Below are 17300 nucleotides of genomic sequence, written 5' to 3' on the forward strand. Positions count from 1 at the left end.
TTTATGGGGCACTTCCTTACACTATTTATGGGGCACTTCCTTAGACTATTTATGGGGCACTTCCTTGCACTATTTATGGGGCACGTCCTTACACATTTATGGGGCACTTCCTTACACTATTTATGGGGCACTCTCTTACACTATTTATGGGGCACTTCCTTACACTATTTATGGGGCACGTCCTTACACATTTATGGGGCGCTTTCTTACACTATTTATGGGGCACTCTCTTACACTATTTATGGGGCACTTCCTTACACTATTTATGGGGCACTTCCTTACACTATTTATGGGGCACTTCCTTACACTATTTATGGGGCACTCTCTTACACTATTTATGGGGCACTTCCTTGCACTATTTATGGGGCACGTCCTTACACATTTATGGGGCACTTCCTTACACTATTTATGGGGCACTTCCTTACACTATTTATGGGGCCCTTTCTTACACTATTTATGGGGCCCTTCCTTACACTATTTATGGGGCGCTTTCTTACACTATTTATGGGGCGCTTTCTTACACTATTTATGGTGCCCTTTCTTACACTATTTATGGGGCCCTTCCTTACACTATTTATGGGGCCCTTCCATACACTATTTATGGGGCCCTTCCTTACACTATTTATGGGGCCCTTCCTTACACTATTTATGGGGCCCTTTCTTACACTATTTATGGGGCGCTTTCTTACACTATTTATGGGGCACTTCCTTACACTATTTATGGGGCACATTCTTACACTATTTATGGGGCCCTTCCTTACACTATTTATGGGGCACTTCCTTACACTATTTATGGGGCCCTTCCTTACACTATTTATGGGGCACGTCCTTACACTATTTATGGGGCACTTCCTTACACTATTTATGGGGCCTTTTCTTACACTATTTATGGGGCACTTCCTTACACTATTTATGGGGCCCTTCCTTACACTATTTATGGGGCCCTTCCTTACACTATTTATGGGGCACATTCTTACACTATTTATGGGGCCCTTCCTTACACTATTTATGGGGCACTTCCTTACACTATTTATGGGGCACATTCTTACACTATTTATGGGGCCCTTCCTTACACTATTTATGGGGCACTTCCTTACACTATTTATGGGGCCCTTTCTTACACTATTTATGGGGCACTTCCTTACACTATTTATGGGGCCCTTCCTTACACTATTTATGGGGCCCTTCCTTACACTATTTATGGGGCCCTTTCTTACACTATTTATGGGGCCCTTCCTTACACTATTTATGGGGCCCTTCCTTACACTATTTATGGGGCACTTCCTTACACTATTTATGGGGCCCTTCCTTACACTATTTATGGGGCCCTTCCTTACACTATTTATGGGGCCCTTCCTTACACTATTTATGGGGCCCTTCCTTACACTATTTATGGGGCCCTTCCTTACACTATTTATGGGGCACTTCCTTACACTATTTATGGGGCACTTCCTTAGACTATTTATGGGGCACTTCCTTACACTATTTATGGGGCACATTCTTACACTATTTATGGGGCACTTCCTTACACTATTTATGGGGCCTTTTCTTACACTATTTATGGGGCACTTCCTTACACTATTTATGGGGCCCTTCCTTACACTATTTATGGGGCCCTTCCTTACACTATTTATGGGGCACATTCTTACACTATTTATGGGGCACTTCCTTACACTATTTATGGGGCCCTTCCTTACACTATTTATGGGGCACTTCCTTACACTATTTATGGGGCACGTCCTTACACATTTATGGGGCCCTTCCTTACACTATTTATGGGGCACTTCCTTACACTATTTATGGGGCACGTCCTTACACTATTTATGGGGCACTTCCTTACACTATTTATGGGGCACTTCCTTAGACTATTTATGGGGCACTTCCTTGCACTATTTATGGGGCACGTCCTTACACATTTATGGGGCACTTCCTTACACTATTTATGGGGCACTCTCTTACACTATTTATGGGGCACTTCCTTACACTATTTATGGGGCACTTCCTTAGACTATTTATGGGGCACTTCCTTACACTATTTATGGGGCACGTCCATACACATTTATGGGGCGCTTTCTTACACTATTTATGGGGCACTTCCTTAGACTATTTATGGGGCACTTCCTTACACTATTTATAGGGCACTTCCTTACACTATTTATGGGGCACATTCTTACACTATTTATGGGGCCCTTCCTTACACTATTTATGGGGCACATTCTTACACTATTTATGGGGCACTTCCTTACACTATTTATGGGGCCCTTTCTTACACTATTTATGGGGCACTTCCTTACACTATTTATGGGGCCCTTCCTTACACTATTTATGGGGCACTTCCTTACACTATTTATGGGGCACATTCTTACACTATTTATGGGGCCCTTCCTTACACTATTTATGGGGCACTTCCTTACACTATTTATGGGGCACTTCCTTACACTATTTATGGGGCCCTTCCTTACACTATTTATGGGGCACTTCCTTACACTATTTATGGGGCACGTCCTTACACTATTTATGGGGCACTTCCTTACACTATTTATGGGGCACGTCCTTACACATTTATGGGGCCCTTCCTTACACTATTTATGGGGCACTTCCTTACACTATTTATGGGGCACGTCCTTACACTATTTATGGGGCACTTCCTTACACTATTTATGGGGCACTTCCTTAGACTATTTATGGGGCACTTCCTTGCACTATTTATGGGGCACGTCCTTACACATTTATGGGGCACTTCCTTACACTATTTATGGGGCACTCTCTTACACTATTTATGGGGCACTTCCTTACACTATTTATGGGGCACGTCCTTACACATTTATGGGGCGCTTTCTTACACTATTTATGGGGCACTCTCTTACACTATTTATGGGGCACTTCCTTACACTATTTATGGGGCACTTCCTTACACTATTTATGGGGCACTTCCTTACACTATTTATGGGGCACTCTCTTACACTATTTATGGGGCACTTCCTTGCACTATTTATGGGGCACGTCCTTACACATTTATGGGGCACTTCCTTACACTATTTATGGGGCACGTCCTTACACTATTTATGGGGCACTTCCTTACACTATTTATGGGGCACTTCCTTAGACTATTTATGGGGCACTTCCTTGCACTATTTATGGGGCACGTCCTTACACATTTATGGGGCACTTCCTTACACTATTTATGGGGCACTCTCTTACACTATTTATGGGGCACTTCCTTACACTATTTATGGGGCACGTCCTTACACATTTATGGGGCGCTTTCTTACACTATTTATGGGGCACTCTCTTACACTATTTATGGGGCACTTCCTTACACTATTTATGGGGCACTTCCTTACACTATTTATGGGGCACTTCCTTACACTATTTATGGGGCACTCTCTTACACTATTTATGGGGCACTTCCTTGCACTATTTATGGGGCACGTCCTTACACATTTATGGGGCACTTCCTTACACTATTTATGGGGCACTTCCTTACACTATTTATGGGGCACTTCCTTACACTATTTATGGGGCCCTTCCTTAGACTATTTATGGGGCACTTCCTTACACATTTATGGGGCGCTTTCTTACACTATTTATGGGGCACTCTCTTACACTATTTATGGGGCACTTCCTTACACTATTTATGGGGCACTTCCTTACACTATTTATGGGGCACTTCCTTACACTATTTATGGGGCGCTTTCTTACACTATTTATGGGGCACTTCCTTACACTATTTATGGGGCGCTTTCTTACACTATTTATGGAGCACATTCTTACACTATTTATGGGGCACTTCCTTACACTATTTATGGGGCACTTCCTTACACTGTTTATGGGGCACTTTCGCGCTGACGTTGTGTATGGTGCTATTTCTATATGGCAGTATATATTGGGCACTCTGCAACCTTGTTCCGGGGGTGCTGACTCCCTTTATGATGCTTTTTCCCTTAATGTATAGATTATGTCTGGGGTTTGCCGGCCCGGTATTTCCATGGCTGCAGGGTCTCTCTAGATTCCCTTCGGGAGCGGTCTGTCCTCTACACTGCCGGTATTTTCTGAGTGTTGGGCCAGTCATGTGGCCGCCATGTTGGATGCGCCCTGTGCTGGAATGTGGACGGTAGATGATGTTGTGCTGATATGAACTTGTCCTGATGAATTACTACTGAGGAATCCGGAGAATCTGGGGTTTAGCCCCAGGAGTGAATGATTGCAGCAGCCAATGATTTAACCCCTGCCTCACCAAATGGAAACTTTTCAATTGGTTCCTTAACTTCCGCTGATCTAGTCTCCCCAAGGGTAAAGCATGAAGCATCCGGAAGGTGCGGTGCGTTAATCACTAAGGCCCAGACAGAAACCAGTCAGCAATGTGCAACGTCACCAGATCTGTGTGCAGAACATTCCCCCAACCATAGCGAGATATTCTGCAGGAGACGCTGAGATTTATTAAAGAAAGCAAAATTGGAACTACTATTCTGGCCAATAATGAATAAGACTCATCATCCCCACCCCAGAACCACCGATGATCCAAACCACCCACAAAGAACCGCTATAATACTGCCTGAATATGAAAAAAATATAACACTGCCCCTATGTACAAGAATATAACTACTATAATACTGCCCCTATGTACAAGAATATAACTACTATAATACTGCCCCTATGTACAAGAATATAACTAGTATAATACTGCCCCCTATGTACAAGAATACAACTACTATAATACTGCCCCTATGTACAAGAATATAACTACTATAATACTGCCCCTATGTACAAGAATATAACTACTATAATACTGCCCCCTATATACAAGAATATAACTACTATAATACTGCCCCTATGTACAAGAATATAACTACTATAATACTGCCCCTATGTACAAGAATACAACTACTATAATACTGCCCCTATATACAAGAATATAACTACTATAATACTGCCCCCTATGTACAAGAATACAACTACTATAATACTGCCCCTATGTACAAGAATATAACTAATATAATACTGCCCCTATGTACAAGAATACAACTACTATAATACTGCTCCTATATACAAGAATATAACTAATATAATACTGCCCCTATGTACAAGAATACAACTACTATAATACTGCCCCTATATACAAGAATATAACTACTATAATACTGCCCCTATGTACAAGAATATAACTACTATAAGTACAAGAATATAACTACTATAATACTGCCCCTATGTATAAGAATATAACTACTATAATACTGCCCCTATGTACAAGAATATATCTACTATAATACTGCTCTTATATACAAGAATATAACTACTATAATACTGCCCCCTATGTACAAGAATATAACTACTATAATACTGCCCCCTATGTACAAGAATATAACTATTATAATACTGCACCTATGTACAAGAATATAACTACTATAATACTGCCCCTATGTACAAGAATATAACTACTATAATACTGCCGCCTATGTACAAGAATATAACTACTATAATACTGCCCCTATGTACAAGAATATAACTACTATAATACTGCTCCTATGTACAAGAATATAACTACTATAATACTGCTCCTATGTACAAGAATATAACTACTATAATACTGCCCCTATGTGTGGCGCCCCTGACCTGGTCAGGCACCACTGAGTGCTGCACCCATGCTGGGGACAGTACAATACAGGTAATCCAGAAGGCTGACAGGGGTGTGGTACACAGGCGCATAGTAATCAGCTCTCACACATGTACCCATGAGAGGACCCCTGGGGATCCCAGGAGGGGGAAAAGCCTTCACCTCCACTGGAATAGTGGAGGGGGCCAAAAGCCTCCATCTCCTCTCAAGGGGTGTGGTAAGAGAGTCTGGTTGCTAGGTGGCGTAGGCAAGAACAGGAGAGGAGGAGCAGTGAGTCAGTTAGAGCAGAACTCCATAGGGCTCAGTGAGGAGCAGATCCCTGGGGCTGTTGCTGTCTAACAGCGCCCGCGCAGTGGCTACTGACGGGGGAGAACGGTCACCTAGGAGGGCTACCCGAAATCCATCTTCAGCTAAAGAAAGGGCACGGAGTGGGAAGTAAGGAGACTGCTAGGGAGTACCAGGCCCAAACGGGCGGCAGATCCCGAAGCGGAGATAGATCCAGCTTTCTTTTGCTAAACCTGCCGGTGTGGGGCTCTCAAAGCCCACGCCACAACACCACAAAAAGCCGCAGCCACGTAGCCACAGTTAGGGCCCATAGCTCACAGGAGGCAAGAAGCTGGAGTGATCTGGCCCAGGCAACAAGCACACGGCAAACGAAGGGGAGTGAGGCTTCAGCAACTTCCCTGGGTGACCCCCATAGGGACTCAAAGTCGGGGTCACCCCAAACCACCAAGGGCTAAGGAAGGCGAGTTAGTAGTCACCCTCACAAGTCAGCCTGAAGGACACCTGGTTCCCACCTGGTTCATCCCAGCTACGCCCGGGTCACTCACCCTGCCACCTGAAGTGAGTAAAAACCCTGAAAGACATTCTGCCTGTGTGGAGTTATTCTGCGCCTTGTGGTACTACACACCTACACAGGGCCCTGGGGCTTGCCTCACTCTCAGGAGGCTATTCCAACTAACTGCACCCACCATCAGCCCCAGGCGTCCCTCAACCTGCAGTGGCGGTCCCCACTGACCGCAATTCTGAGAGTGGCGTCACGACAAGAAGAAGATCTCCTACCTGTGACCAGATCCAGCCGAGTGGAGTCCCTGAAGGTAATGCACCGACACAGCACTTGTGGGGCTTCACATATGTACAAGAATATAACTACTATAATACTGCCCCTATGTACAAGAATATATCTACTATAATACTGCTCCTATATACAAGAATATAACTACTATAATACTGCCCCCTATGTACAAGAATATAACTACTATAATACTGCCCCTATGTACAAGAATATAACTACTATAATACTTCCTCTATGTACAAGAATATAACTACTATAATACTGCTCCTATGTACAAGAATATAACTACTATAATACTGCCCCTATGTACAAGAATATAACTACTATAATACTGCCCCTATGTACAAGAATATAACTACTATAATACTGCTCCCTATGTAAAAGAATATAACTACTATAATACTGCCCCTATGTACAAGAATATAACTACTATAATACTGCCCCCAAGCTGTGAGGTTGTGTTGAGCAGTTCTCCTGATGTCTGGAGCAAGCCCAGGGCGGGGCCCTCCTGGGCGGGGAAGCTCCCCAGGCAAGGCCCAGGCTTCCCGGCCTACACTGGGACACGGCTCCCAGGCCTCTTCTATTGGGAATAGCACCCCCAGAGTCGCTGTGAGACCTGTGACTGTAGCACAAAGCTCCAGCAACAAAGGAGAAAGTAAAGAATCTGTGTGTAATGTTTTGGGAGGAAACCAGAAGTGAGTAGAGCCATACAGCAAAGTGTGAGGTCTTGTGATTCCTCCAGAGAAGCCCCGGTCAGTGCACAGCTCCAGCCGCAGCTCAGCCTCCATCACCATCAGGTGTGCAGCTCAGCCTCCATCACCATCAGGTGTGCAGCTCAGCCTCCATCACCATCAGGTGTGCAGCTCAGCCTCCATCACCATCAGGTGTGCAGCTCAGCCTCCATCACCATCAGGTGTGCAGCTCAGCTCTCCAGCCGCAGCTCAGCCTCCATCACCATCAGGTGTGCAGCTCAGCCTCCATCACCATCAGGTGTGCAGCTCAGCTCTCCAGCCGCAGCTCAGCCTCCATCACCATCAGCTGTGCAGCTCAGCCTCCATCACCATCAGGTGTGCAGCTCAGCCTCCATCACCATCAGGTGTGCAGCTCAGCCTCCATCACCATCAGCTGTGCAGCTCAGCTCTCCAGCCGCAGCTCAGCCTCCATCACCATCAGGTGTGCAGCTCAGCCTCCATCACCATCAGCTGTGCAGCTCAGCCTCCATCACCATCAGGTGTGCAGCTCAGCCTCCATCATCATCAGGTGTGCAGCTCAGCTCTCCAGCCGCAGCTCAGCCTCCATCACCATCAGGTGTGCAGCTCAGCCTCCATCACCATCAGGTGTGCAGCTCAGCCTCCATCACCATCAGGTGTGCAGCTCAGCCTCCATCACCATCAGCTGTGCAGCTCAGCTCTCCAGCCGCAGCTCAGCCTCCATCACCATCAGGTGTGCAGCTCAGCCTCCATCACCATCAGCTGTGCAGCTCAGCCTCCATCACCATCAGGTGTGCAGCTCAGCCTCCATCATCATCAGGTGTGCAGCTCAGCTCTCCAGCCGCAGCTCAGCCTCCATCACCATCAGGTGTGCAGCTCAGCCTCCATCACCATCAGGTGTGCAGCTCAGCCTCCATCACCATCAGCTGTGCAGCTCAGCCTCCATCACCATCAGGTGTGCAGCTCAGCCTCCATCACCATCAGCTGTGCAGCTCAGCCTCCATCACCATCAGGTGTGCAGCTCAGCCTCCATCACCATCAGGTGTGCAGCTCAGCTCCAGCCGCAGCTCAGCCTCCATCACCATCAGGTGTGCAGCTCAGCTCTCCAGCCGCAGCTCAGCCTCCATCACCATCAGGTGTGCAGCTCAGCTCTCCAGCCGCAGCTCAGCCTCCATCACCATCAGGTGTGCAGCTCAGCCTCCATCACCATCAGGTGTGCAGCTCAGCCTCCATCACCATCAGCTGTGCAGCTCAGCCTCCATCACCATCAGGTGTGCAGCTCAGCCTCCATCACCATCAGCTGTGCAGCTCAGCCTCCATCACCATCAGGTGTGCAGCTCAGCCTCCATCACCATCAGGTGTGCAGCTCAGCTCCAGCCGCAGCTCAGCCTCCATCACCATCAGGTGTGCAGCTCAGCTCTCCAGCCGCAGCTCAGCCTCCATCACCATCAGGTGTGCAGCTCAGCTCTCCAGCCGCAGCTCAGCCTCCATCACCATCAGGTGTGCAGCTCAGCCTCCATCACCATCAGGTGTGCAGCTCAGCCTCCATCACCATCAGCTGTGCAGCTCAGCCTCCATCACCATCAGGTGTGCAGCTCAGCCTCCATCACCATCAGCTGTGCAGCTCAGCCTCCATCACCATCAGGTGTGCAGCTCAGCCTCCATCACCATCAGCTGTGCAGCTCAGCCTCCATCACCATCAGCTGTGCAGCTCAGCCTCCATCACCATCAGGTGTGCAGCTCAGCCTCCATCACCATCAGGTGTGCAGCTCAGCTCCAGCCGCAGCTCAGCCTCCATCACCATCAGGTGTGCAGCTCAGCTCTCCAGCCGCAGCTCAGCCTCCATCACCATCAGGTGTGCAGCTCAGCTCTCCAGCCGCAGCTCAGCCTCCATCACCATCAGGTGTGCAGCTCAGCCTCCATCACCATCAGGTGTGCAGCTCAGCCTCCATCACCATCAGCTGTGCAGCTCAGCCTCCATCACCATCAGGTGTGCAGCTCAGCCTCCATCACCATCAGCTGTGCAGCTCAGCCTCCATCACCATCAGGTGTGCAGCTCAGCCTCCATCACCATCAGGTGTGCAGCTCAGCTCCAGCCGCAGCTCAGCCTCCATCACCATCAGGTGTGCAGCTCAGCTCTCCAGCCGCAGCTCAGCCTCCATCACCATCAGGTGTGCAGCTCAGCTCTCCAGCCGCAGCTCAGCCTCCATCACCATCAGGTGTGCAGCTCAGCCTCCATCACCATCAGGTGTGCAGCTCAGCTCTCCAGCCGCAGCTCAGCCTCCATCACCATCAGGTGTGCAGCTCAGCTCTCCAGCCGCAGCTCAGCCTCCATCACCATCAGGTGTGCAGCTCAGCCTCCATCATCATCAGCTGTGCAGCTCAGCCTCCATCACCATCAGGTGTGCAGCTCAGCTCTCCAGCCGCAGCTCAGCCTCCATCACCATCAGCTGTGCAGCTCAGCCTCCATCACCATCAGGTGTGCAGCTCAGCTCTCCAGCTGCAGCTCAGCCTCCATCACCATCAGCTGTGCAGCTCAGCCTCCATCATCATCAGGTGTGCAGCTCAGCTCTCCAGCCGCAGCTCAGCCTCCATCACCATCAGGTGTGCAGCTCAGCCTCCATCACCATCAGGTGTGCAGCTCAGCCTCCATCACCATCAGGTGTGCAGCTCAGCTCTCCAGCCGCAGCTCAGCCTCCATCACCATCAGGTGTGCAGCTCAGCCTCCAGCCACAGCTCAGCCTCCATCATCATCAGGTGTGCAGCTCAGCCTCCAGCCACAGCTCAGCCTCCATCACCATCAGGTGTGCAGCTCAGCTCTCCAGCCGCAGCTCAGCCTCCATCACCATCAGGTGTGCAGCTCAGCTCTCCAGCCGCAGCTCAGCCTCCATCATCATCAGGTGTGCAGCTCAGCTTTCCAGCCGCAGCTCAGCCTCCATCACCATCAGGTGTGCAGCTCAGCCTCCAGCCGCAGCTCAGCCTCCATCACCATCAGGTGTACAGCTCAGCTCTCCAGCCGCAGCTCAGCCTCCATCACCATCAGCTGTGCAGCTCAGCTCTCCAGCCCACAGCTCAGCCTCCATCACCATCAGGTGTGCAGCTCAGCTCTCCAGCCGCAGCTCAGCCTCCATCACCATCAGCTGTGCAGCTCAGCTCTCCAGCCCACAGCTCAGCCTCCATCACCATCAGGTGTGCAGCTCAGCCTCCATCACCATCAGGTGTGCAGCTCAGCTCTCCGGCCGCAGCTCAGCCTCCATCACCATCAGGTGTGCAGCTCAGCTCTCCGGCCGCAGCTCAGCCTCCATCATCATCAGGTGTGCAGCTCAGCTCTCCAGCCGCATCTCAGCCTCCATCACTATCAGGTGTGCAGCTCAGCTCTCCAGCCGCAGCTCAGCCTCCATCACCATCAGGTGTGCAGCTCAGCTCTCCAGCCCACAGCTCAGCCTCCATCACCATCAGGTGTGCAGCTCAGCCTCCATCACCATCAGGTGTGCAGCTCAGCCTCCATCACCATCAGGTGTGCAGCTCAGCCTCCATCACCATCAGGTGTGCAGCTCAGCCTCCATCACCATCAGGTGTACAGCTCAGCTCTCCAGCCCACAGCTCAGCCTCCATCACCATCAGGTGTGCAGCTCAGCTCTCCAGCCGCAGCTCAGCCTCCATCACCATCAGGTGTGCAGCTCAGCTCTCCAGCCCACAGACAGAGGACCTCTTTGGAGAAGTAGACCCTGCTAGAAAATCTCCAGCAGCAGCATGTGGTGTCCGGCATGGCGAGCTCAGGCCGCACCAGGTCACAGTCCGGTGCCAGCGGTAAGCAAGTCCCAGTGCCTGGGTCCAGCAAGGCCACCATGAAATCATCTGTGGTGGAGGCCTGTGACAAGCCTGTATTCAACGTCCCTGCACCTGTGGCCAAGCCTGAAGCTGTGGAGACGGTGTGTGTACCCGAGCCGCAGCTAGCGGATGAGATGCCTGGACTAGTCAGAAAACTGTGTGAGTTATGGGTGATGAAAGGCATGCTGCAGGCGGAGATAGACTGTCTCTACAATCTGAAGGCCACTGATCCTGACCTGACCTCTGTGTGTGACCAGAGACTGAACAAGAAGGGTTTGGAGCTGGTGAGTGTGGTGCAGGACATGGAGTCTGTGCTGGAGAGTATGGGGCCCCTGGTGCAGGACATGGACTCTGTGCTGGAGAGTGTGGTTCCCCTGGTGCAGGACATGGACTCTGTGCTGGAGAGTATGGGGCCCCTGGTGCAGGACATGGACTCTGTGCTGGAGAGTATGGAGCCCCTGGTGCAGGACATGGACTCTGTGCTGGAGAGTATGGGGCCCCTGGTGCAGGACATGGACTCTGTGCTGGAGAGTATGGGGCCCTGGTGCAGGACATGGACTCTGTGCTGGAGAGTATGGGGCCCCTGGTGCAGGACATGGACTCTGTGCTGGAGAGTATGGGGCCCCTGGTGCAGGACATGGACTCTGTGCTGGAGAGTATGGGGCCCCTGGTGCAGGACATGGACTCTGTGCTGGAGAGTATGGGGCCCCTGGTGCAGGACATGGACTCTGTGCTGGAGAGTATGGAGCCCCTTGTGCAGGACATGGACTCTGTGCTGGAGAGTATGGGGCCCCTGGTGCAGGACATGGACTCTGTGCTGGAGAGTATGGGGCCGCTGGTGCAGGACATGGACTCTGTGCTGGAGAGTATGGGGCCCCTGGTGCAGGACATGGACTCTGTGCTGGAGAGTATGGGGCCCCTGGTGCAGGACATGGACTCTGTGCTGGAGAGTATGGGGCCCCTGGTGCAGGACATGGTCTCTGTGCTGGAGAGTGTGGGGCCCCTGGTGCAGGACATGGACTCTGTGCTGGAGAGTGTGGGGCCCCTGGTGCAGGACATGGTCTCTGTGCTGGAGAGTGTGGGGCCCCTGGTGCAGGACATGGTCTCTGTGCTGGAGAGTGTGGGGCCCCTGGTGCAGGACATGGTCTCTGTGCTGGAGAGTGTGGGGCCCCTGGTGCAGGACATGGACTCTGTGCTGGAGAGTGTGGGGCCCCTGGTGCAGGACATGGACTCTGTGCTGTAGAGTATGGGGCCCCTGGTGCAGGACATGGACTCTGTGCTGGAGAGTATGGGGCCCCTGGTGCAGGACATGGACTCTGTGCTGGAGAGTATGGGGCCCCTGGTGCAGGACATGGACTCTGTGCTGGAGAGTATGGGGCCCCTGGTGCAGGACATGGACTCTGTGCTGGAGAATATGGGGCCCCTGGTGCAGGACATGGACTCTGTGCTGGAGAATATGGGGCCCCTGGTGCAGGACATGGACTCTGTGCTGGAGAGTATGGGGCCTCTGGTGCAGGACATGGACTCTGTGCTGGAGAGTATGGGGCCCCTGGTGCAGGACATGGACTCTGTGCTAGAGAGTATGGGGCCTCTGGTGCAGGACATGGACTCTGTGCTGGAGAGTATGGGGCCCCTGGTGCAGGACATGGACTCTGTGCTGGAGAGTATGGGGCCCCTGGTGCAGGACATGGTCTCTGTGCTGGAGAGTGTGGGGCCCCTGGTGCAGGACATGGACTCTGTGCTGGAGAGTATGGGGCCTCTGGTGCAGGACATGGGCTCTGTGCTGGAGAGTGTGGGGCCCCTGGTGCAGGACATGGACTCTGTGCTGGAGAGTATGGGGCCCCTGGTGCAGGACATGGACTCTGTGCTGGAGAGTATGGGGCCCCTGGTGCAGGACATGGACTCTGTGCTGGAGAGTATGGGGCCCCTGGTGCAGGACATGGACTCTGTGCTGGAGAGTATGGGGCCTCTGGTGCAGGACATGGACTCTGTGCTGGAGAGTGTGGGGCCTCTGGTGCAGGACATGGACTCTGTGCTGGAGAGTGTGGGGCCCCTGGTGCAGGACATGGACTCTGTGCTGGAGAGTATGGGGCCTCTGGTGCAGGACATGGACTCTGTGCTGGAGAGTAAGGTGCAGGACATGGACTCTGTGCTGGAGAGTGTGGGGCCCCTGGTGCAGGACATGGTCTCTGTGCTGGAGAGTGTGGGGCCCCTGGTGCAGGACATGGTCTCTGTGCTGGAGAGTGTGGGGCCCCTGGTGCAGGACATGGTCTCTGTGCTGGAGAGTGTGGGGCCCCTGGTGCAGGACATGGACTCTGTGCTGGAGAGTGTGGGGCCCCTGGTGCAGGACATGGACTCTGTGCTGTAGAGTATGGGGCCCCTGGTGCAGGACATGGACTCTGTGCTGGAGAGTATGGGGCCCCTGGTGCAGGACATGGACTCTGTGCTGGAGAGTATGGGGCCCCTGGTGCAGGACATGGTCTCTGTGCTGGAGAGTGTGGGGCCCCTGGTGCAGGACATGGACTCTGTGCTGGAGAGTATGGGGCCTCTGGTGCAGGACATGGGCTCTGTGCTGGAGAGTGTGGGGCCCCTGGTGCAGGACATGGACTCTGTGCTGGAGAGTATGGGGCCCCTGGTGCAGGACATGGACTCTGTGCTGGAGAGTATGGGGCCCCTGGTGCAGGACATGGACTCTGTGCTGGAGAGTATGGGGCCCCTGGTGCAGGACATGGACTCTGTGCTGGAGAGTATGGGGCCTCTGGTGCAGGACATGGACTCTGTGCTGGAGAGTGTGGGGCCTCTGGTGCAGGACATGGACTCTGTGCTGGAGAGTGTGGGGCCCCTGGTGCAGGACATGGACTCTGTGCTGGAGAGTATGGGGCCTCTGGTGCAGGACATGGACTCTGTGCTGGAGAGTATGGGGCCCCTGGTGCAGGACATGGACTCTGTGCTGGAGAGTATGGGGCCCCTGGTGCAGGACATGGACTCTGTGCTGGAGAGTATGGGGCCTCTGGTGCAGGACATGGACTCTGTGCTGGAGAGTATGGGGCCTCTGGTGCAGGACATGGACTCTGTGCTGGAGAGTATGGGGCCCCTGGTGCAGGACATGGACTCTGTGCTGGAGAGTATGGGGCCCCTGGTGCAGGACATGGACTCTGTGCTGGAGAGTATGGGGCCCCTGGTGCAGGACATGGACTCTGTGCTGGAGAGTATGGGGCCCCTGGTGCAGGACATGGTCTCTGTGCTGGAGAGTGTGGGGCCCCTGGTGCAGGACATGGACTCTGTGCTGGAGAGTATGGGGCCCCTGGTGCAGGACATGGACTCTGTGCTGGAGAGTATGGGGCCCCTGGTGCAGGACATGGACTCTGTGCTGGAGAGTATGGGGCCCCTGGTGCAGGACATGGTCTCTGTGCTGGAGAGTGTGGGGCCCCTGGTGCAGGACATGGACTCTGTGCTGGAGAGTATGGGGCCGCTGGTGCAGGACATGGACTCTGTGCTGGAGAGTATGGGGCCCCTGGTGCAGGACATGGACTCTGTGCTGGAGAGTATGGGGCCGCTGGTGCAGGACATGGACTCTGTGCTGGAGAGTATGGGGCCCCTGGTGCAGGACATGGACTCTGTGCTGGAGAGTATGGGGCCTCTGGTGCAGGACATGGACTCTGTGCTGGAGAGTATGGGGCCTCTGGTGCAGGACATGGACTCTGTGCTGGAGAGTATGGGGCCTCTGGTGCAGGACATGGACTCTGTGCTGGAGAGTATGGGGCCTCTGGTGCAGGACATGGACTCTGTGCTGGAGAGTATGGGGCCCCTGGTGCAGGACATGGACTCTGTGCTGGAGAGTATGGGGCCTCTGGTGCAGGACATGGACTCTGTGCTGGAGAGTATGGGGCCCCTGGTGCAGGACATGGTCTCTGTGCTGGAGAGTATGGGGCCCCTGGTGCAGGACATGGACTCTGTGCTGGAGAGTATGGGGCCCTGGTGCAGGACATGGACTCTGTGCTGGAGAGTATGGGGCCCCTGGTGCAGGACATGGTCTCTGTGCTGGAGAGTGTGGGGCCCCTGGTGCAGGACATGGTCTCTGTGCTGGAGAGTGTGGGGCCCCTGGTGCAGGACATGGACTCTGTGCTGGAGAGTATGGGGCCTCTGGTGCAGGTCATGGGCTCTGTGCTGGAGAGTGTGGGGCCCCTGGTGCAGGACATGGACTCTGTGCTGGAGAGTATGGGGCCCTGGTGCAGGACATGGACTCTGTGCTGGAGAGTATGGGGCCCCTGGTGCAGGACATGGACTCTGTGCTGGAGAGTATGGGGCCCCTGGTGCAGGACATGGACTCTGTGCTGGAGAGTATGGGGCCCCTGGTGCAGGACATGGACTCTGTGCTGGAGAGTATGGGGTCCCTGGTGCAGGACATGGACTCTGTGCTGGAGAGTGTGGGGCCCCTGGTGCAGGACATGGACTCTGTGCTGGAGAGTATGGGGCCTCTGGTGCAGGACATGGGCTCTGTGCTGGAGAGTGTGGGGCCCCTGGTGCAGGACATGGACTCTGTGCTGGAGAGTATGGGGCCCTGGTGCAGGACATGGACTCTGTGCTGGAGAGTATGGGGCCCCTGGTGCAGGACATGGACTCTGTGCTGGAGAGTATGGGGCCTCTGGTGCAGGACATGGACTCTGTGCTGGAGAGTATGGGGCCCCTGGTGCAGGACATGGTCTCTGTGCTGGAGAGTGTGGGGCCCCTGGTGCAGGACATGGACTCTGTGTTGGAGAGTATGGGGCCTCTGGTGCAGGACATGGACTCTGTGCTGGAGAGTGTGGGGCCCCTGGTGCAGGACGTGGACTCTGTGCTGGAGAGTGTGGGGCCCCTGGTGCAGGACATGGTCTCTGTGCTGGAGAGTGTGGGGCCCCTGGTGCAGGACATGGACTCTGTGCTGGAGAGTATGGGGCCTCTGGTGCAGGACATGGACTCTGTGCTGGAGAGTATGGGGCCCCTGGTGCAGGACATGGACTCTGTGCTGGAGAGTATGGGGCCCTGGTGCAGGACATGGACTCTGTGCTGGAGAGTATGGGGCCCCTGGTGCAGGACATGGTCTCTGTGCTGGAGAGTATGGGGCCCCTGGTGCAGGACATGGACTCTGTGCTGGAGAGTATGGGGCCCTGGTGCAGGACATGGACTCTGTGCTGGAGAGTATGGGGCCCCTGGTGCAGGACATGGTCTCTGTGCTGGAGAGTATGGGGCCCCTGGTGCAGGACATGGTCTCTGTGCTGGAGAGTATGGGGCCCCTGGTGCAGGACATGGACTCTGTGCTGGAGAGTATGGGGCCCCTGGTGCAGGACATGGTCTCTGTGCTGGAGAGTGTGGGGCCCCTGGTGCAGGACATGGACTCTGTGTTGGAGAGTATGGGGCCTCTGGTGCAGGACATGGACTCTGTGCTGGAGAGTGTGGGGCCCCTGGTGCAGGACGTGGACTCTGTGCTGGAGAGTGTGGGGCCCCTGGTGCAGGACATGGACTCTGTGCTGGAGAGTATGGGGCCCCTGGTGCAGGACATGGACTCTGTGCTGGAGAGTGTGGGGCCCCTGGTGCAGGACATGGACTCTGTGCTGGAGAGTATGGGGCCCCTGGTGCAGGACATGGACTCTGTGCTGGAGAGTATGGGGCCCCTGGTGCAGGACATGGACTCTGTGCTGGAGAGTATGGGGCCTCTGGTGCAGGACATGGACTCTGTGCTGGAGAGTATGGGGCCTCTGGTGCAGGACATGGACTCTGTGCTGGCGAGTATGGGGCCTCTGGTGCAGGACATGGACTCTGTGCTGGAGAGTATGGGGCACCTGGTGCAGGACATGGACTCTGTGCTGGAGAGTATGGGGCCTCTGGTGCAGGACATGGACTCTGTGCTGGAGAGTATGGGGCCCCTGGTGCAGGACATGGACTCTGTGCTGGAGAGTATGGGGCCTCTGGTGCAGGACATGGACTCTGTGCTGGAGAGTATGGGGCCCCTGGTGCAGGACATGGACTCTGTGCTGGAGAGTATGGGGCCTCTGGTGCAGGACATGGACTCTGTGCTGGAGAGTATGGGGCC

This window comes from Anomaloglossus baeobatrachus, chromosome 6 (genome assembly GCF_048569485.1).
Source record: "Anomaloglossus baeobatrachus isolate aAnoBae1 chromosome 6, aAnoBae1.hap1, whole genome shotgun sequence".
NCBI lineage: Eukaryota > Metazoa > Chordata > Amphibia > Anura > Aromobatidae > Anomaloglossus > Anomaloglossus baeobatrachus.